Source organism: Meriones unguiculatus, chromosome 2, assembly GCF_030254825.1.
Source record: "Meriones unguiculatus strain TT.TT164.6M chromosome 2, Bangor_MerUng_6.1, whole genome shotgun sequence".
In the NCBI taxonomy this organism is placed as follows: Eukaryota; Metazoa; Chordata; class Mammalia; order Rodentia; family Muridae; genus Meriones; species Meriones unguiculatus.
In genome coordinates, this window is record NC_083350.1 from 10,418,378 (window position 1) to 10,429,983 (window position 11,606).

Genomic DNA, 11,606 nt, shown 5'->3' on the forward strand with positions numbered 1-11,606 from the left:
ACTGCTTGATAGCTAATCTCTGCTCCTCTTCATCAGGCTGAGATCTGCCCTAGTTGGTCTGATATGATCTCATGGTTGGGTGTGGGGAGAGCAAATAGAAGATGTGGAGGACTGACTGCCAATAAACCCTATATAAAATATAGTCAATTTTATAAGCCAATTTGACTAAGATGTGTAAACTCAAGTCTACTGGCATGTCTCCTTGTACTATAATACTGTGAGTGATGTTATCTTAAGAATTCAGCTCAGGTTCTTTGGTTGGAAATTATAATGTGGAATACAAAGAGAGCAGACCTAGGCTGTACAGAACCATGACTGACATAAGCACCACTGAAGGACCACTTGGGTCCAATGAGATGTCTCAGTGGGCAAGAGAAGTTGCTGCCAAGTCTGATGCTCTAACCCTGATCTCAGAACCTACATGATGGAAAATGAGAAATTACACCTACAGATTGTCTTTTCCTCTCTATAGGAATGTGCATAGGTTAATAAGAATACACTCACAAAATCTAAAAAAAAAAGAAAAATCAACGAAAATTAGTCTACATATAATAAGTTTTTGCTTAGTTGTACTTCTTTGAAAACTGTGCTGTTAGTTTTAACTGTCAATTTAATATAACCCGGAATCAGCTGGAAAAGTCATATTGAAGGCTTTTCTACACTGGATTGTCCTGTGACCGTGTCTCTAGAGGACTGCTTTAGGTTCACCAATTTTTTACCTAACCTACTGTGGTGGCAACATTTCTACAGGACAGTGGTTCAAAACCTGTGAGGCGGGAACCCTATGGTAAACCTTTTTCTCCAAAAAATGTGGACATTCCTGGCAAGGGACCCTTGAGGAAGCAGTTGGGCAGAGGGGCGTGGCCTGACACTGGGGAACCTGTCTGGAGACCAGTAACCAACGGCAGGCTCGGCAGGCTCGGAGATGGTGTGAAGGAACCTGATTGGTCACCCAGAGCTAAATAATGTACTCTCTCTTCCAGGAATAAAGAGTCTGCACTCACTCCTGGGATTGCGTTCCCACGGGGAGGTGTCTGTGTAGTAACGCCAGCACCTCTTACTGCCTAGGCTTGGACCCTTTGTCCTCAACCACGACTGGCTGGACCTCTGGGAGGAAGACCAACACAAAAACATTTACGGCTGGGGATAACCACAGCATGAGGAATTGTATTAAAGGGTCACAGTATTAGGATGGTGGAGAAGCACTAATTGAGACAGAGGTTAGTGAGCTGTCTAAGGGTAGAGAAATGGAGCTGAGCACAAGCAAGAAAGTGCACATGCACTCGTCTCTCCTCCCTCTACTGTGGATGTGATGTGACCGGTGCCTCATCCTCCCTGAGCCGAGACTGCCCTGCAGTGATGGACTATAGCCTGCAATTGGATATGTGTGCCATCTACTGCCACACACACCCGAGTCTCCACACAGAATCCATCTGTGTCCTTCACAGTGAGTGTATTTTGCAGAGCGAGCGACACACTGTAAGTGGCTTAGGGTCTTTCCATCAGTGAATCAGTCTACATCTTTTTCTTCCGCACTATCCAAACCTCTTCTGAGGTGAAGCTCAAGCCGATGAACTCGTATTTGATTATTCTTCATTATTTCAGTTAACATTGTTTCTTTTTCACTATTTTAAACCCGTAAGGGAGAGGTGTCTAGCCAAATTTATATAGGTTTAAACGACCAAATTTTCTTTTTTGTTGTTGTTAAAAAGTTTACAATTATGGATTACTAATTATTTTTCCCTGGCTTATCTATTCTCTGTCACATCCATGGAAAAATCACGCTGTTTTCTTTATTGTTCTCCTCCCCCCTTTTGAACTTCTCTTTGGTAAAACAGAAGTTTTCATGCCCATTATGTTCCCATATTTGTGTAGTCTATGTCTATCTTGCTCTTCTTCAAATTTCAATGTGTGTTGTTGATCTGTCTGTATAAAAATTAGGTCAGCTAAACCATATGTTTAGTCTTTGTAAATTGCCCAATGTCCTTTTTTATTTGTCTGATTTTCTGAACACCTGAGTAAGAATTCAGAAATCATTCTGGGCACCCAGCTGTATATTTTCCCCAAGTCCTTTCTCTTGCTAAACACTAGTCTCCAAATGAAAGACAGACAAGCATCTTTCTGCACTGCATTTGCTAGAGCCGTGTTTCAAAGTATATGTGCAGATGGTGACAATCCTATGAGAAGCTAATGCACAAAAGTGTCTGTCCTCACACAGGCCCGAAAAAGGCTCAAGACAATGCCATCATTTGAAAGATTTACTCTGAATACAAACACAGGCATTTTTCTGCCATACAAAGATAATAAAATACTACAATTAGTTAATCAGCATTTGCAAATTATTTGGAAGTTTCCAAAAAGCACATTTTAATATAATATATACATTAAACCCATTGACAGCTTAGTATGTGTTAGACATTAGTGAATTATCTAACACATCTATATATCTATATGTATACATGCTTATGTATACCTGTATATATACTTATTCAGCAAATACTTATTGAGAATTTGCTATTTGATAGTACATATTTTTGTCATTGAGAGCACAGTAGTAAAGCTATCATATAAGTAGATAATGGAAGAGTAACATGAAATATATTTGCAGTAAATGATAAACAGGAAAGTCAAGAGAAAGGAGGATTATATCATTTAACAATAAATGGTAGGCTTCAATTGTTTACGATACACACACACACACACATACACACACATATATATACACTCATCTAGAAAGAAACTTTTAATTAAGTAGTAAAGGTACTCAGTAAGTTCAGGCATACATTTAAGACTTGTGGGCAAAGGGGCCTCTTTGATTAAGGGCTGCAATATAAAGAGCACACTCAGTGTGTATGCGATGAACCATGTCCACCCTAAACCACTGCTGTGTCAGGGAACAGGAAGAAGGGACAATATGGCTGAGAAACACACACACAGTGGACAAGGCAGAGAACCACAGTTGGAAATATAAGAAGAGATTTTTTCCTTTTACTGAATTAGAAATGTCAAGCCACTAGGAACTGTTGAGAAAAATGGTGTGATTTGACAGCTTTCAACAGGATCATTTCAGCTGCTGTGTTGAGTTCAGCTAGTATTAGGGACAAGAGGAGAAGTTGGGAAATGGGAGCCTGCAGAAATACTGGTAAAAGGTAGCAATGGCTTGAATCAGAGTCAAAGCAGGACTATTCTCAAGACAGACGTCAATTCTAGTTTTGTGTTGTTTGTAACTATGGTTCTTCCTGGAGTAACCAAAATTAGGACCTGCAATTGAGTAAAATAGGCAACACACAGGACAAACTGCCAGCTCATAGGATGATACAAGCCATAAATAGCAAATCATCTAAAATCAGATTGATGAGTGGCTAGAGAAAGAAAGCAATGCCATTTCTTTCATTCCTCCTAATGCTATAGTGTTTTTCAATTTCGTATCATTTTATTAGTGAAACAATAAGACCAAAATAAGTAAAAAAGTGTGGATTAATAGAGCCAGACAACAACTCATCAAGAATTGCTCTGGGATTTGAATTCAAAGACATTTTTGCTTCTAGAGTCTGGTTAAGGAATTGACAAAATTTACCTGTCCATAATAAGGGCTGCTGTTAATTATTAATAAACAATTATAATTTTTTCATTTACAGTAACTAAAAGATATACCATTGGTGGGCTTAATAGTTTCTGGAGGCCCCTTGTGGTTCAGTTTTATGCTTAGTACGACAACACTTACTTGTATGTTCCTCTGTCAGAAGTATTCCTAAATCTCATGAAGAAACGACCTTGTCAAGTTTATACTACCTCTGGGTCAGTAACAGATTTTGTCATGCTTTGGCATCTTTCAACCCACTGTTAGCACTCTGTGTTGTATCTTCTATGACCATGAATTTGAATTAGTCATTTCCCTCCTTGTGATGGGTTTTATTTCTTGATCTTGTCTTTGATCTGTCTTTATACCCCAAATATTTGTCTTTCTACTGATTTCTTTTTGCTTGCAGAATAACTATCTTTCTTACTGTCTCTAGTTTTTATTTTATTTAAGTTTATTTACTTTACACCCCAATAGTGCCCCCCTCCTCCCAGGGCCTCCTGTCCCTCCTTACCCTTTCTACTCTCCCTTTCCCCCCCCAAGACGGGAGCTCCATCCTCTCTCATCAACCCTCCCCAGCACATCACAACTGAGCATATCCTTATCTACTGAGGCTAGACAAGGCAGCCTGGCAAGGGGGAAGTGGTCCACAAGTAGACAGTATTAGTCCATTTTAGAAACACCCCCCACCCCCAGGTGACCCACATGAAGACCAAGCCATCCAGCAGCCACACATGTGCAGGGGCCTAGGTCCAGACCATGCACGCTCTTTGGTTGATGTCTCAGTCTCTGCAAGCCCCTTTGGGTCTGGGTTAGTTGTCTCTGTTGGTCTTTTTGTGGGGTCCCTGTCCCCTCCAGGTCCTTCCATCTTTACTTGTAATTTTCTGTTGTACATTAGAATCCTTCCTGTTCCTTAATGAGACACATAAAAAGTATGCTAGCTCCAATTCCTTCATTTGAATGAAGGGGAATTTAAGGTAAATTAGAATGTTATGCTCTAAACCTCCCAGATTTCAAATGTACCCATAAATTATTTTGTCCCTAGTAAAAAGTCTGGAGCAAAAGAAAAATACTGGGAAAAAGTTGAACTTAATATAATCCTAGTGATCACCCACAGCCAAGGGATGGATTCTCTGCTGTTGAGTCAGTCTTGATTTAATGGACCAGATAGAGAACACAACCCAGGTATCACGGACACTGATGGTCCGTTTCTTGCTTTTCCCTCAAATCAATCTCAGCTTTGTCTCCAAGGATGCTCAGATGAACTGTAGGGGAAAAATGCATCCTAGTCTGGGCGATTCATTCAGTTACAGCTCTGAATACACAGCCGCTGGAAGTCTTCTTGGTGCGAATTCTACCAGTGAGCTTTACCTTCTCAGTAGTCACTCTCTCAAGAGGCCTTCCAGAAATCCATCCCTTTAGCTCACCCCCTAATGCACTGTGAGCAAGTTGCTGGCTACCTCTCCCAAAAGAGCGTTATTAATGGACTTATTTCAAAAGCAGAGATAGTGCCCTGGAAAATGCAGTATTGATTTCTTACCCCCTTCTTTCTCACTGTTTCAATCACTGCTCGTTTGAATGGCTTTCATTTTTAGCAACAACAAGAGAATCTTCGAAGAAAAGTGTTTTATAGGATCAGCCTGAAATAAAATCACCGCTCAATTTAAGCTCTGAAAAATACTATTGATATTTTAATAGAAGTTTGGAGAACCTATTGTGAGCTCAATAATGGCTACAAGGAGTTTATACACAGAAATCATACTTAGAGATCATTTTATTTCTTGGGCAGTATGTGTTAACAGCAAATAAAGGTTTAAAGCTTCACTCACTGCTATACGGAACACAAGAGTCTCAAGAGTGTGGAAATGTTCAGAGTTCTTCAACGTGGGAGAATAGCTTTTTATGAGTCAAATGGTTTGTCTCTAATTGACCCTTATAGAAAAAGCCTGAGGAGGTTTTCTCCTAAGCTCTCTTTGCCCTGCTGGAATCAGAAAATCTCAGCCGTCTTACAGCTCATACCTGAAGCCTGTGGAGTCATATTACTACTTTCTGGCTCACCCTAATAATAATATGACCAGAGATGGCACAGGCTCAGAACACTGTCAAACATTTCCCCTGATCAACACCTAGAGTCTTTTTTTTTTCTACCTGGTATACAGCACTGATTATTTTCTCCATTTTCTTCTGATGCTCTCTTAAAAACCTGTGGATTTTGTCAATTCAGAATCGCATTTTTCTGTATAAACATACTCACTTGGGAAGTATAGTAGTGTCACTGTTACATCCCTTTGCAAACAGTGTGTCTCTTTAGAGTGACAATAGGTGGGGAGGGGAAAACAATTTCTAAAGCGATGGAGGCTATTATAGAACACATGGATATAAAGGGAAAAGACACTTTCATGAAGAGAGTGGTGCAAGTGGTAAGAGAAACAGTGTGTGGCAGATGGCAGCATTGGGACACACAACTACCATTAAAGATGTTCAGAAAAGCCATATGGAAATCTATGGTTTTATAAGCTTCATATTTGAATGTATGCCTTCATTCATTCATTCATACACACACACACACACACACACACAATCATACACACAAAGTTTAACTGGAGCGTTAAACTCCCCTAAGCGTTTATCTCCCCTACACAGGAGATAGTACTTCTCTTGGAAGGCATGGATCAGCAATTTAAAACCCGGGGTCAGGTGTACTGTCCACTAAGCTGTTGGCCAATTGTGTCCCAGAGAGTACCAAAACAATACAAGTTAGTGCCATTGTATTTGGTTGTCCACTGGAACTTGATGGTAAGACGTTATTGTTGAAGTTACATACTTTTGTAATAGGACATTGAGAAATCAGTATGGTATTACCCAGGAAGCTTCTCTGTTGTTTTCATAGTATGAAAAGGTGCTAGAAAGTTGCTGGGGGAAAGTGTCATCTATAGTCTTAGACAAGTGTGAACTCTGTGAACTAAAATTCTGACCAGTGTGGCATGATACTCCCAATGGAACAATACTTGCATGAATGTTACTGAGCAAGCAATCACTATCTGATTGGATTAAGGCCCACTAAACAAGAGGACCCATTTACTTGATACTGTAAACCTGGCCAAGAACAATGATTGGGAAGTTCACAGGCTTCAGGGTGACCCTACAACTATTATTCTTTTAGTTACCATCAAAAGTTATGTCTATATTCACTACTTAACATACTTCTCAGTGCTCATTAGAGACGTTCTCTTGCACAGTAGATGGTAATTAATGCGAAAACTCACAACTAACTGATCAAAGTGCAGACAGGAAGTGTCAATGCACTGCTCAACCACAAATGGAATGTCTATATCACCCTTCCAGTTCTCAAGATTCAGGGACCATTGCAGAAGGGGGAGGGGGCAGAAGGATTGTATGAGCCAGTTTAGGGAATACCACCATGAAACACCATCTTCTGCACTTGACTAAATAACTACATTCATGACCTCAGAGCAAATGGGACTGTCTGTACAAGAAATGCACAAGATCAGGTCATTCAACACTCTACTCTAGAGCAGAAAGAGGCTAATGAGTCCACACCATTAACCGAGGCATTATAATTGACAACTTTTGAGGGAAGAGAATATTTTTCCTTAACATTTTGGTTCCAGTATATTAAACAGCCTCCAGTGTATGGACCCCTACTCATGAGTGCAGGGACAGCTTAAATTAGACTTGGTGGGCTGTCTGAAAATAAATGTCTTGATGAGACCTGATAGACTTAGGGTCAGAGTGAAGGGGAGGCTGACTTCCCCTATCAGTGGATGTGGGGAGGGGCATTTGAGGAGATGAGGAAGGGTGGGATTTGGAGGGGAAGAGGGAGGGGCTATAGCTGGGATATAAAGTGAATAAACTGTAATTAATAAAAATAAATAAAAAAGAAAATAAATAAATAAAATAAAATGGAATAGGGAAGTAGGGAGGTAGAAAGTATACCTGGGGAGAGTTATGGGAAAAAGTGGGGATGATTTTGATGAAAATAAACTGTAAAAAAATTTGCAAAGAATTAATAGAAGTATTTTAAAATTATATCCTATAGGGATTCTCTTACTTGAAATACTAGAAAAATCTTTTTCATTATCACTATGTCTTGAACTATTGTTGTTAATAGTAGTTCAAGTTGCTATATATTCATATAAAAGTAAGATGAAGGTTATATACATACTTTGAAAAATGCTTGAGGGGAACAGAACCAAATCATGGATAATATTGTTATTTGGCTACTAGTGTATGTCATCTTTGTACTCTCATGAAAGCCAAGTGGTTGCTAAGGCTTTCTTTTCTCTCCAAGTATAAGCGAAATGAGGTGGGAATGAGCCCCTGGGAAAGATCTGAAGTTACTGTTTCATGAGTTGCTGAGTATTTTATGGCCTGTGCTTGGGTCCAAGATAAAATGCTAGAACAGTTTATATTAGTTTGCATGGGTACATAAACACCCATTGGGATCTCCCAGAAACAGCTTTTAAAGTTGGATGCTCACACGGAATTAAATACATTTCAGGATATAAAATTTCATTGAAAAACTAATTTTGTTAATGGAAATCACAGATGAGTAGGGAAATTTTTGTACTTCCCAAGAGTGCTACAGGAAAGAGCTGAGAAATGCTTGAAGATAGGAGATGGAGGTCCTTTTTAGCAATGCAGAATCACTTGCTTAAACTTAATTATATACCAGTTTTATACAGCAGTCTAATTTTCTCACTCACCCCAAACTCTGCACCAGCATTTTGGTATGTCTAATGAGAACTCAGAAACCTTTCATATAAACGAACATGCATAGGTCAAGGTGCTATTTGAGTAAAATAAATATTCACATTTATTTTATATCCCAGAAAAGATGGTGGTTTCAAAAGCACCACTAATAAGAAACTGAGCTTAAGTACTAAAGAAGCTTAAATTGGGAGAGCACCAGCAGTTCACTGTTGGCCACTCTGAACATAGCAATCAATTAGAAATCTCGTTAAATGTAACTTCTGTGAGAAATGCCAGCCTTGAACTCCAATTGCACACTTCCATAACACATCAGAATTAAGTAGGTGTGACTTGTAAAAACTGAAGCCCAAGGAAATGAAGCATCTATTCCTCATGTCATCCATTCCCAGCCCAAGCCTCTTCAAGTTGGATCACACCATAGATGCGAAAGCTGTAGATGTGATGAGACATTCATGCAGCAGCGTTTCCCAGCATGCACGAGGAGTGGTCTTCAGGACTGAGCTCAAATGCCTTCAGCAACAGGCTTCTCATTCGCTCATAAAATAGGCTGCTCTTTGGTTAGATAGCTTAATTATTGGAAATATTTTCCTCAAACTGAGGCAAAGTCACCCTCTCTGACTGAACCTTTTCCTGCTTTCTAGGGCAGTTCAGAATCAACTGCCTCTCTGTTTATCCCATTCACTTTAAATAGCAGCCCTGTGTCAGGGCAAGCTGACCCCTTCTGTATAGTTGAGTGATGGCTGGTACTTCAATCTGAACATGATTCTCATTTTTCAGGTTCAGTTGCCACTTCTGAATGACACATTGCTCACTCCTTTGAGCTTTAAGCTCCAAATCATTGTGAGAGAGATAAGGGTATCTGAGTTCAATATTTCCTTGGGTTTTGTGTGCATTATATTGGAAAATGTAAGTGTCAAATCATTCCTTCTGCTGGAACATGCACAGCAAATGCAGAGTGGTCTATTTTGGGTATTTCCCCAAGATTTCAACAGCTGTTGTTCTCATAGTTGTAAGATTTTTCTTCAGTGATAAGCAATAATGGTAAAGTCAGATTCTTTCAAGTTGCTACTACTTTGCTTAAGGAAGCTACCATTTTGACTGAGTTTTAGAAGTTCAATGATAAACTATATTTAGTTATACAGTTTACTCATCTGAACTTGGAGATTTACATATATACAGGACACATGACATTTTTTTTGTTCTTAATTCATACTATACTAAAAGTTATCTTAAAATAGATAAATTCATGCCTATAAGATGAAATTCAGACTAAAAGAAAAACAACAGATGTCAAGGGGTATCTGATTATTTTATTTAATTTCCTTAAATTGGTATTTAAAAACCAATTTATAAAATTATAAAAATTTAAATTTATAAAAGTATGAATATAGGGATATCTGCTTAAGATGTAGGCTAAGGTATAGATTAGAAGTCAAATGACAATAATGTATTTATAGTAAATGTCTCAGGACAGTAACTTAATCAGCAGGATTTATGAGCCATTTAAAATACATGTGGCTTTGTTCATCATTTCTAGGGAAACATGATTATTAAATCTGATAACATTTGCATATGTAAACTATTATAATTAGATGAAAGCTTTCTCCTTATAATTCTAAAGGGCATTTGCCAGATGTATTAAAGAAGATTAAATTGTCATATGCAGGTTACTGTATAAGATGTATGCAAATTAATATGCTCTGGGTTTCATTTTGAATGTATCAAGAAGCAGACGGCTGATGCTAAGTGTGGATCACACTAATTGGACACAGTAATTGAAAGAAATTGTTAATAACTAAAGAAATGAGTACCAAGAAGCTAAGTAAGAAAATCAACATTAAGTTCAAGAAGTTTGAAGAATTGAGGTCTTGAAAGTGCATATGAGAAATGTCACGATCAGTATGTGCATACAACCATACATGTAATCTCGGTTTTGAAATGCTAAAATAAGATGATCCTGAGTTCAAGACCAGTCTCGGACTACACAGAAGAAGTTGCCTGAAAAAACAAAAACAGAAATAGCAATGAAAGTGGTTCACATAAACTATGAACATTCAGGGGTGATATGTACTTGGTGGTACACATTACAAGTGCAATAGGGTGTGGATAAAGTGCAATGACATCACACAGGGAATTAGAAATGAAGAAGTTGATTTTCAATACTAGGATTCACCCTGAGTAGTATAAGATAAAAGAAAAAAAAAGCATAAAGAATCAGTTGCATTCCAACATTAAGAGGGTTTCTACTGCCACAAAGCAAAGCAAATACTTCCAAGAACAGGACTAGAAATGGAACTACAAATGAGAAATAATTGCCGAACCTTAGCAAAGCAACACACCTGCTGGACGAGCAGGAACTGTAAGGCCTGGGTGTGTCAGTTCCACTTAGTCTCAGTGGCCTGGCATAAAAGAGCCCAAGAAAAATAGTTCAAATATAATAAAAGTTGATTCTTCGTATTTTGAGAGCTCTAATATAGAACATTATATTCATTTCCATTGATCCACCATTCTGTTTCTATGCCAATACCAAGCAGTTTTTATTGCTGTTGTTCTGTAGTACAGCTTGAGCTCAGAGATGGAGATGCCTACAGACGATCTGTTGTTGTATAGGATCGTTTTGGAAATTCTGGGTTTTTTGTTTCCCCATATGAAGTTTGAGAATTTTTCTCTCAAGGTCTGTAAAGAATTGTGTTGGTATTTTGATGGGAAATGCATTGAATCTGTAGTTCGCTTTTGACAGAATAGCTATTTTCACTATTTTAATCCTACTGATCCATGAGCACGGGAGATCTTTCCATCTTCTGATATCTTCTTCAATTTCTTTCTTCAGAGACTTGAAGTTTTTTTCAAACAGGTCTTTCACTTGCTAGCAGTGTATCAAAACAGATGCTGCGACTCATAACCAAACCCTGGGCAGAGTGCAGGGAATCATATGAAAGTAGGAGGAGTTAGTACGACCGGGAGAGGACAGGAACTCCACAAGGACAAAATATATCTGGGCCCAACGGTGTTTTCTAAGACTGTTTCTCCAACCAAGGACTATAAATGGAAATAACCTAGAACCCTTGCCCAGATGTAGCCCATCGCAGCTCAGTATCCAAGTAGGTTCTCTAGTTAGGGGAACAGGGACTGTCTCTGACATGAACTCAATGGCTGGCTCTTTGACCTCTCTCCTCCCAAGGGAGGAGCAGCCTTGCTAGGCCACAGAGGAGGACATTGTAGCCAGTCCTGAAGAGACCTGATAAGCTAGGTTCAGATGGAAGGGGAGGAGGACCTCCCCCATCAGTGGACT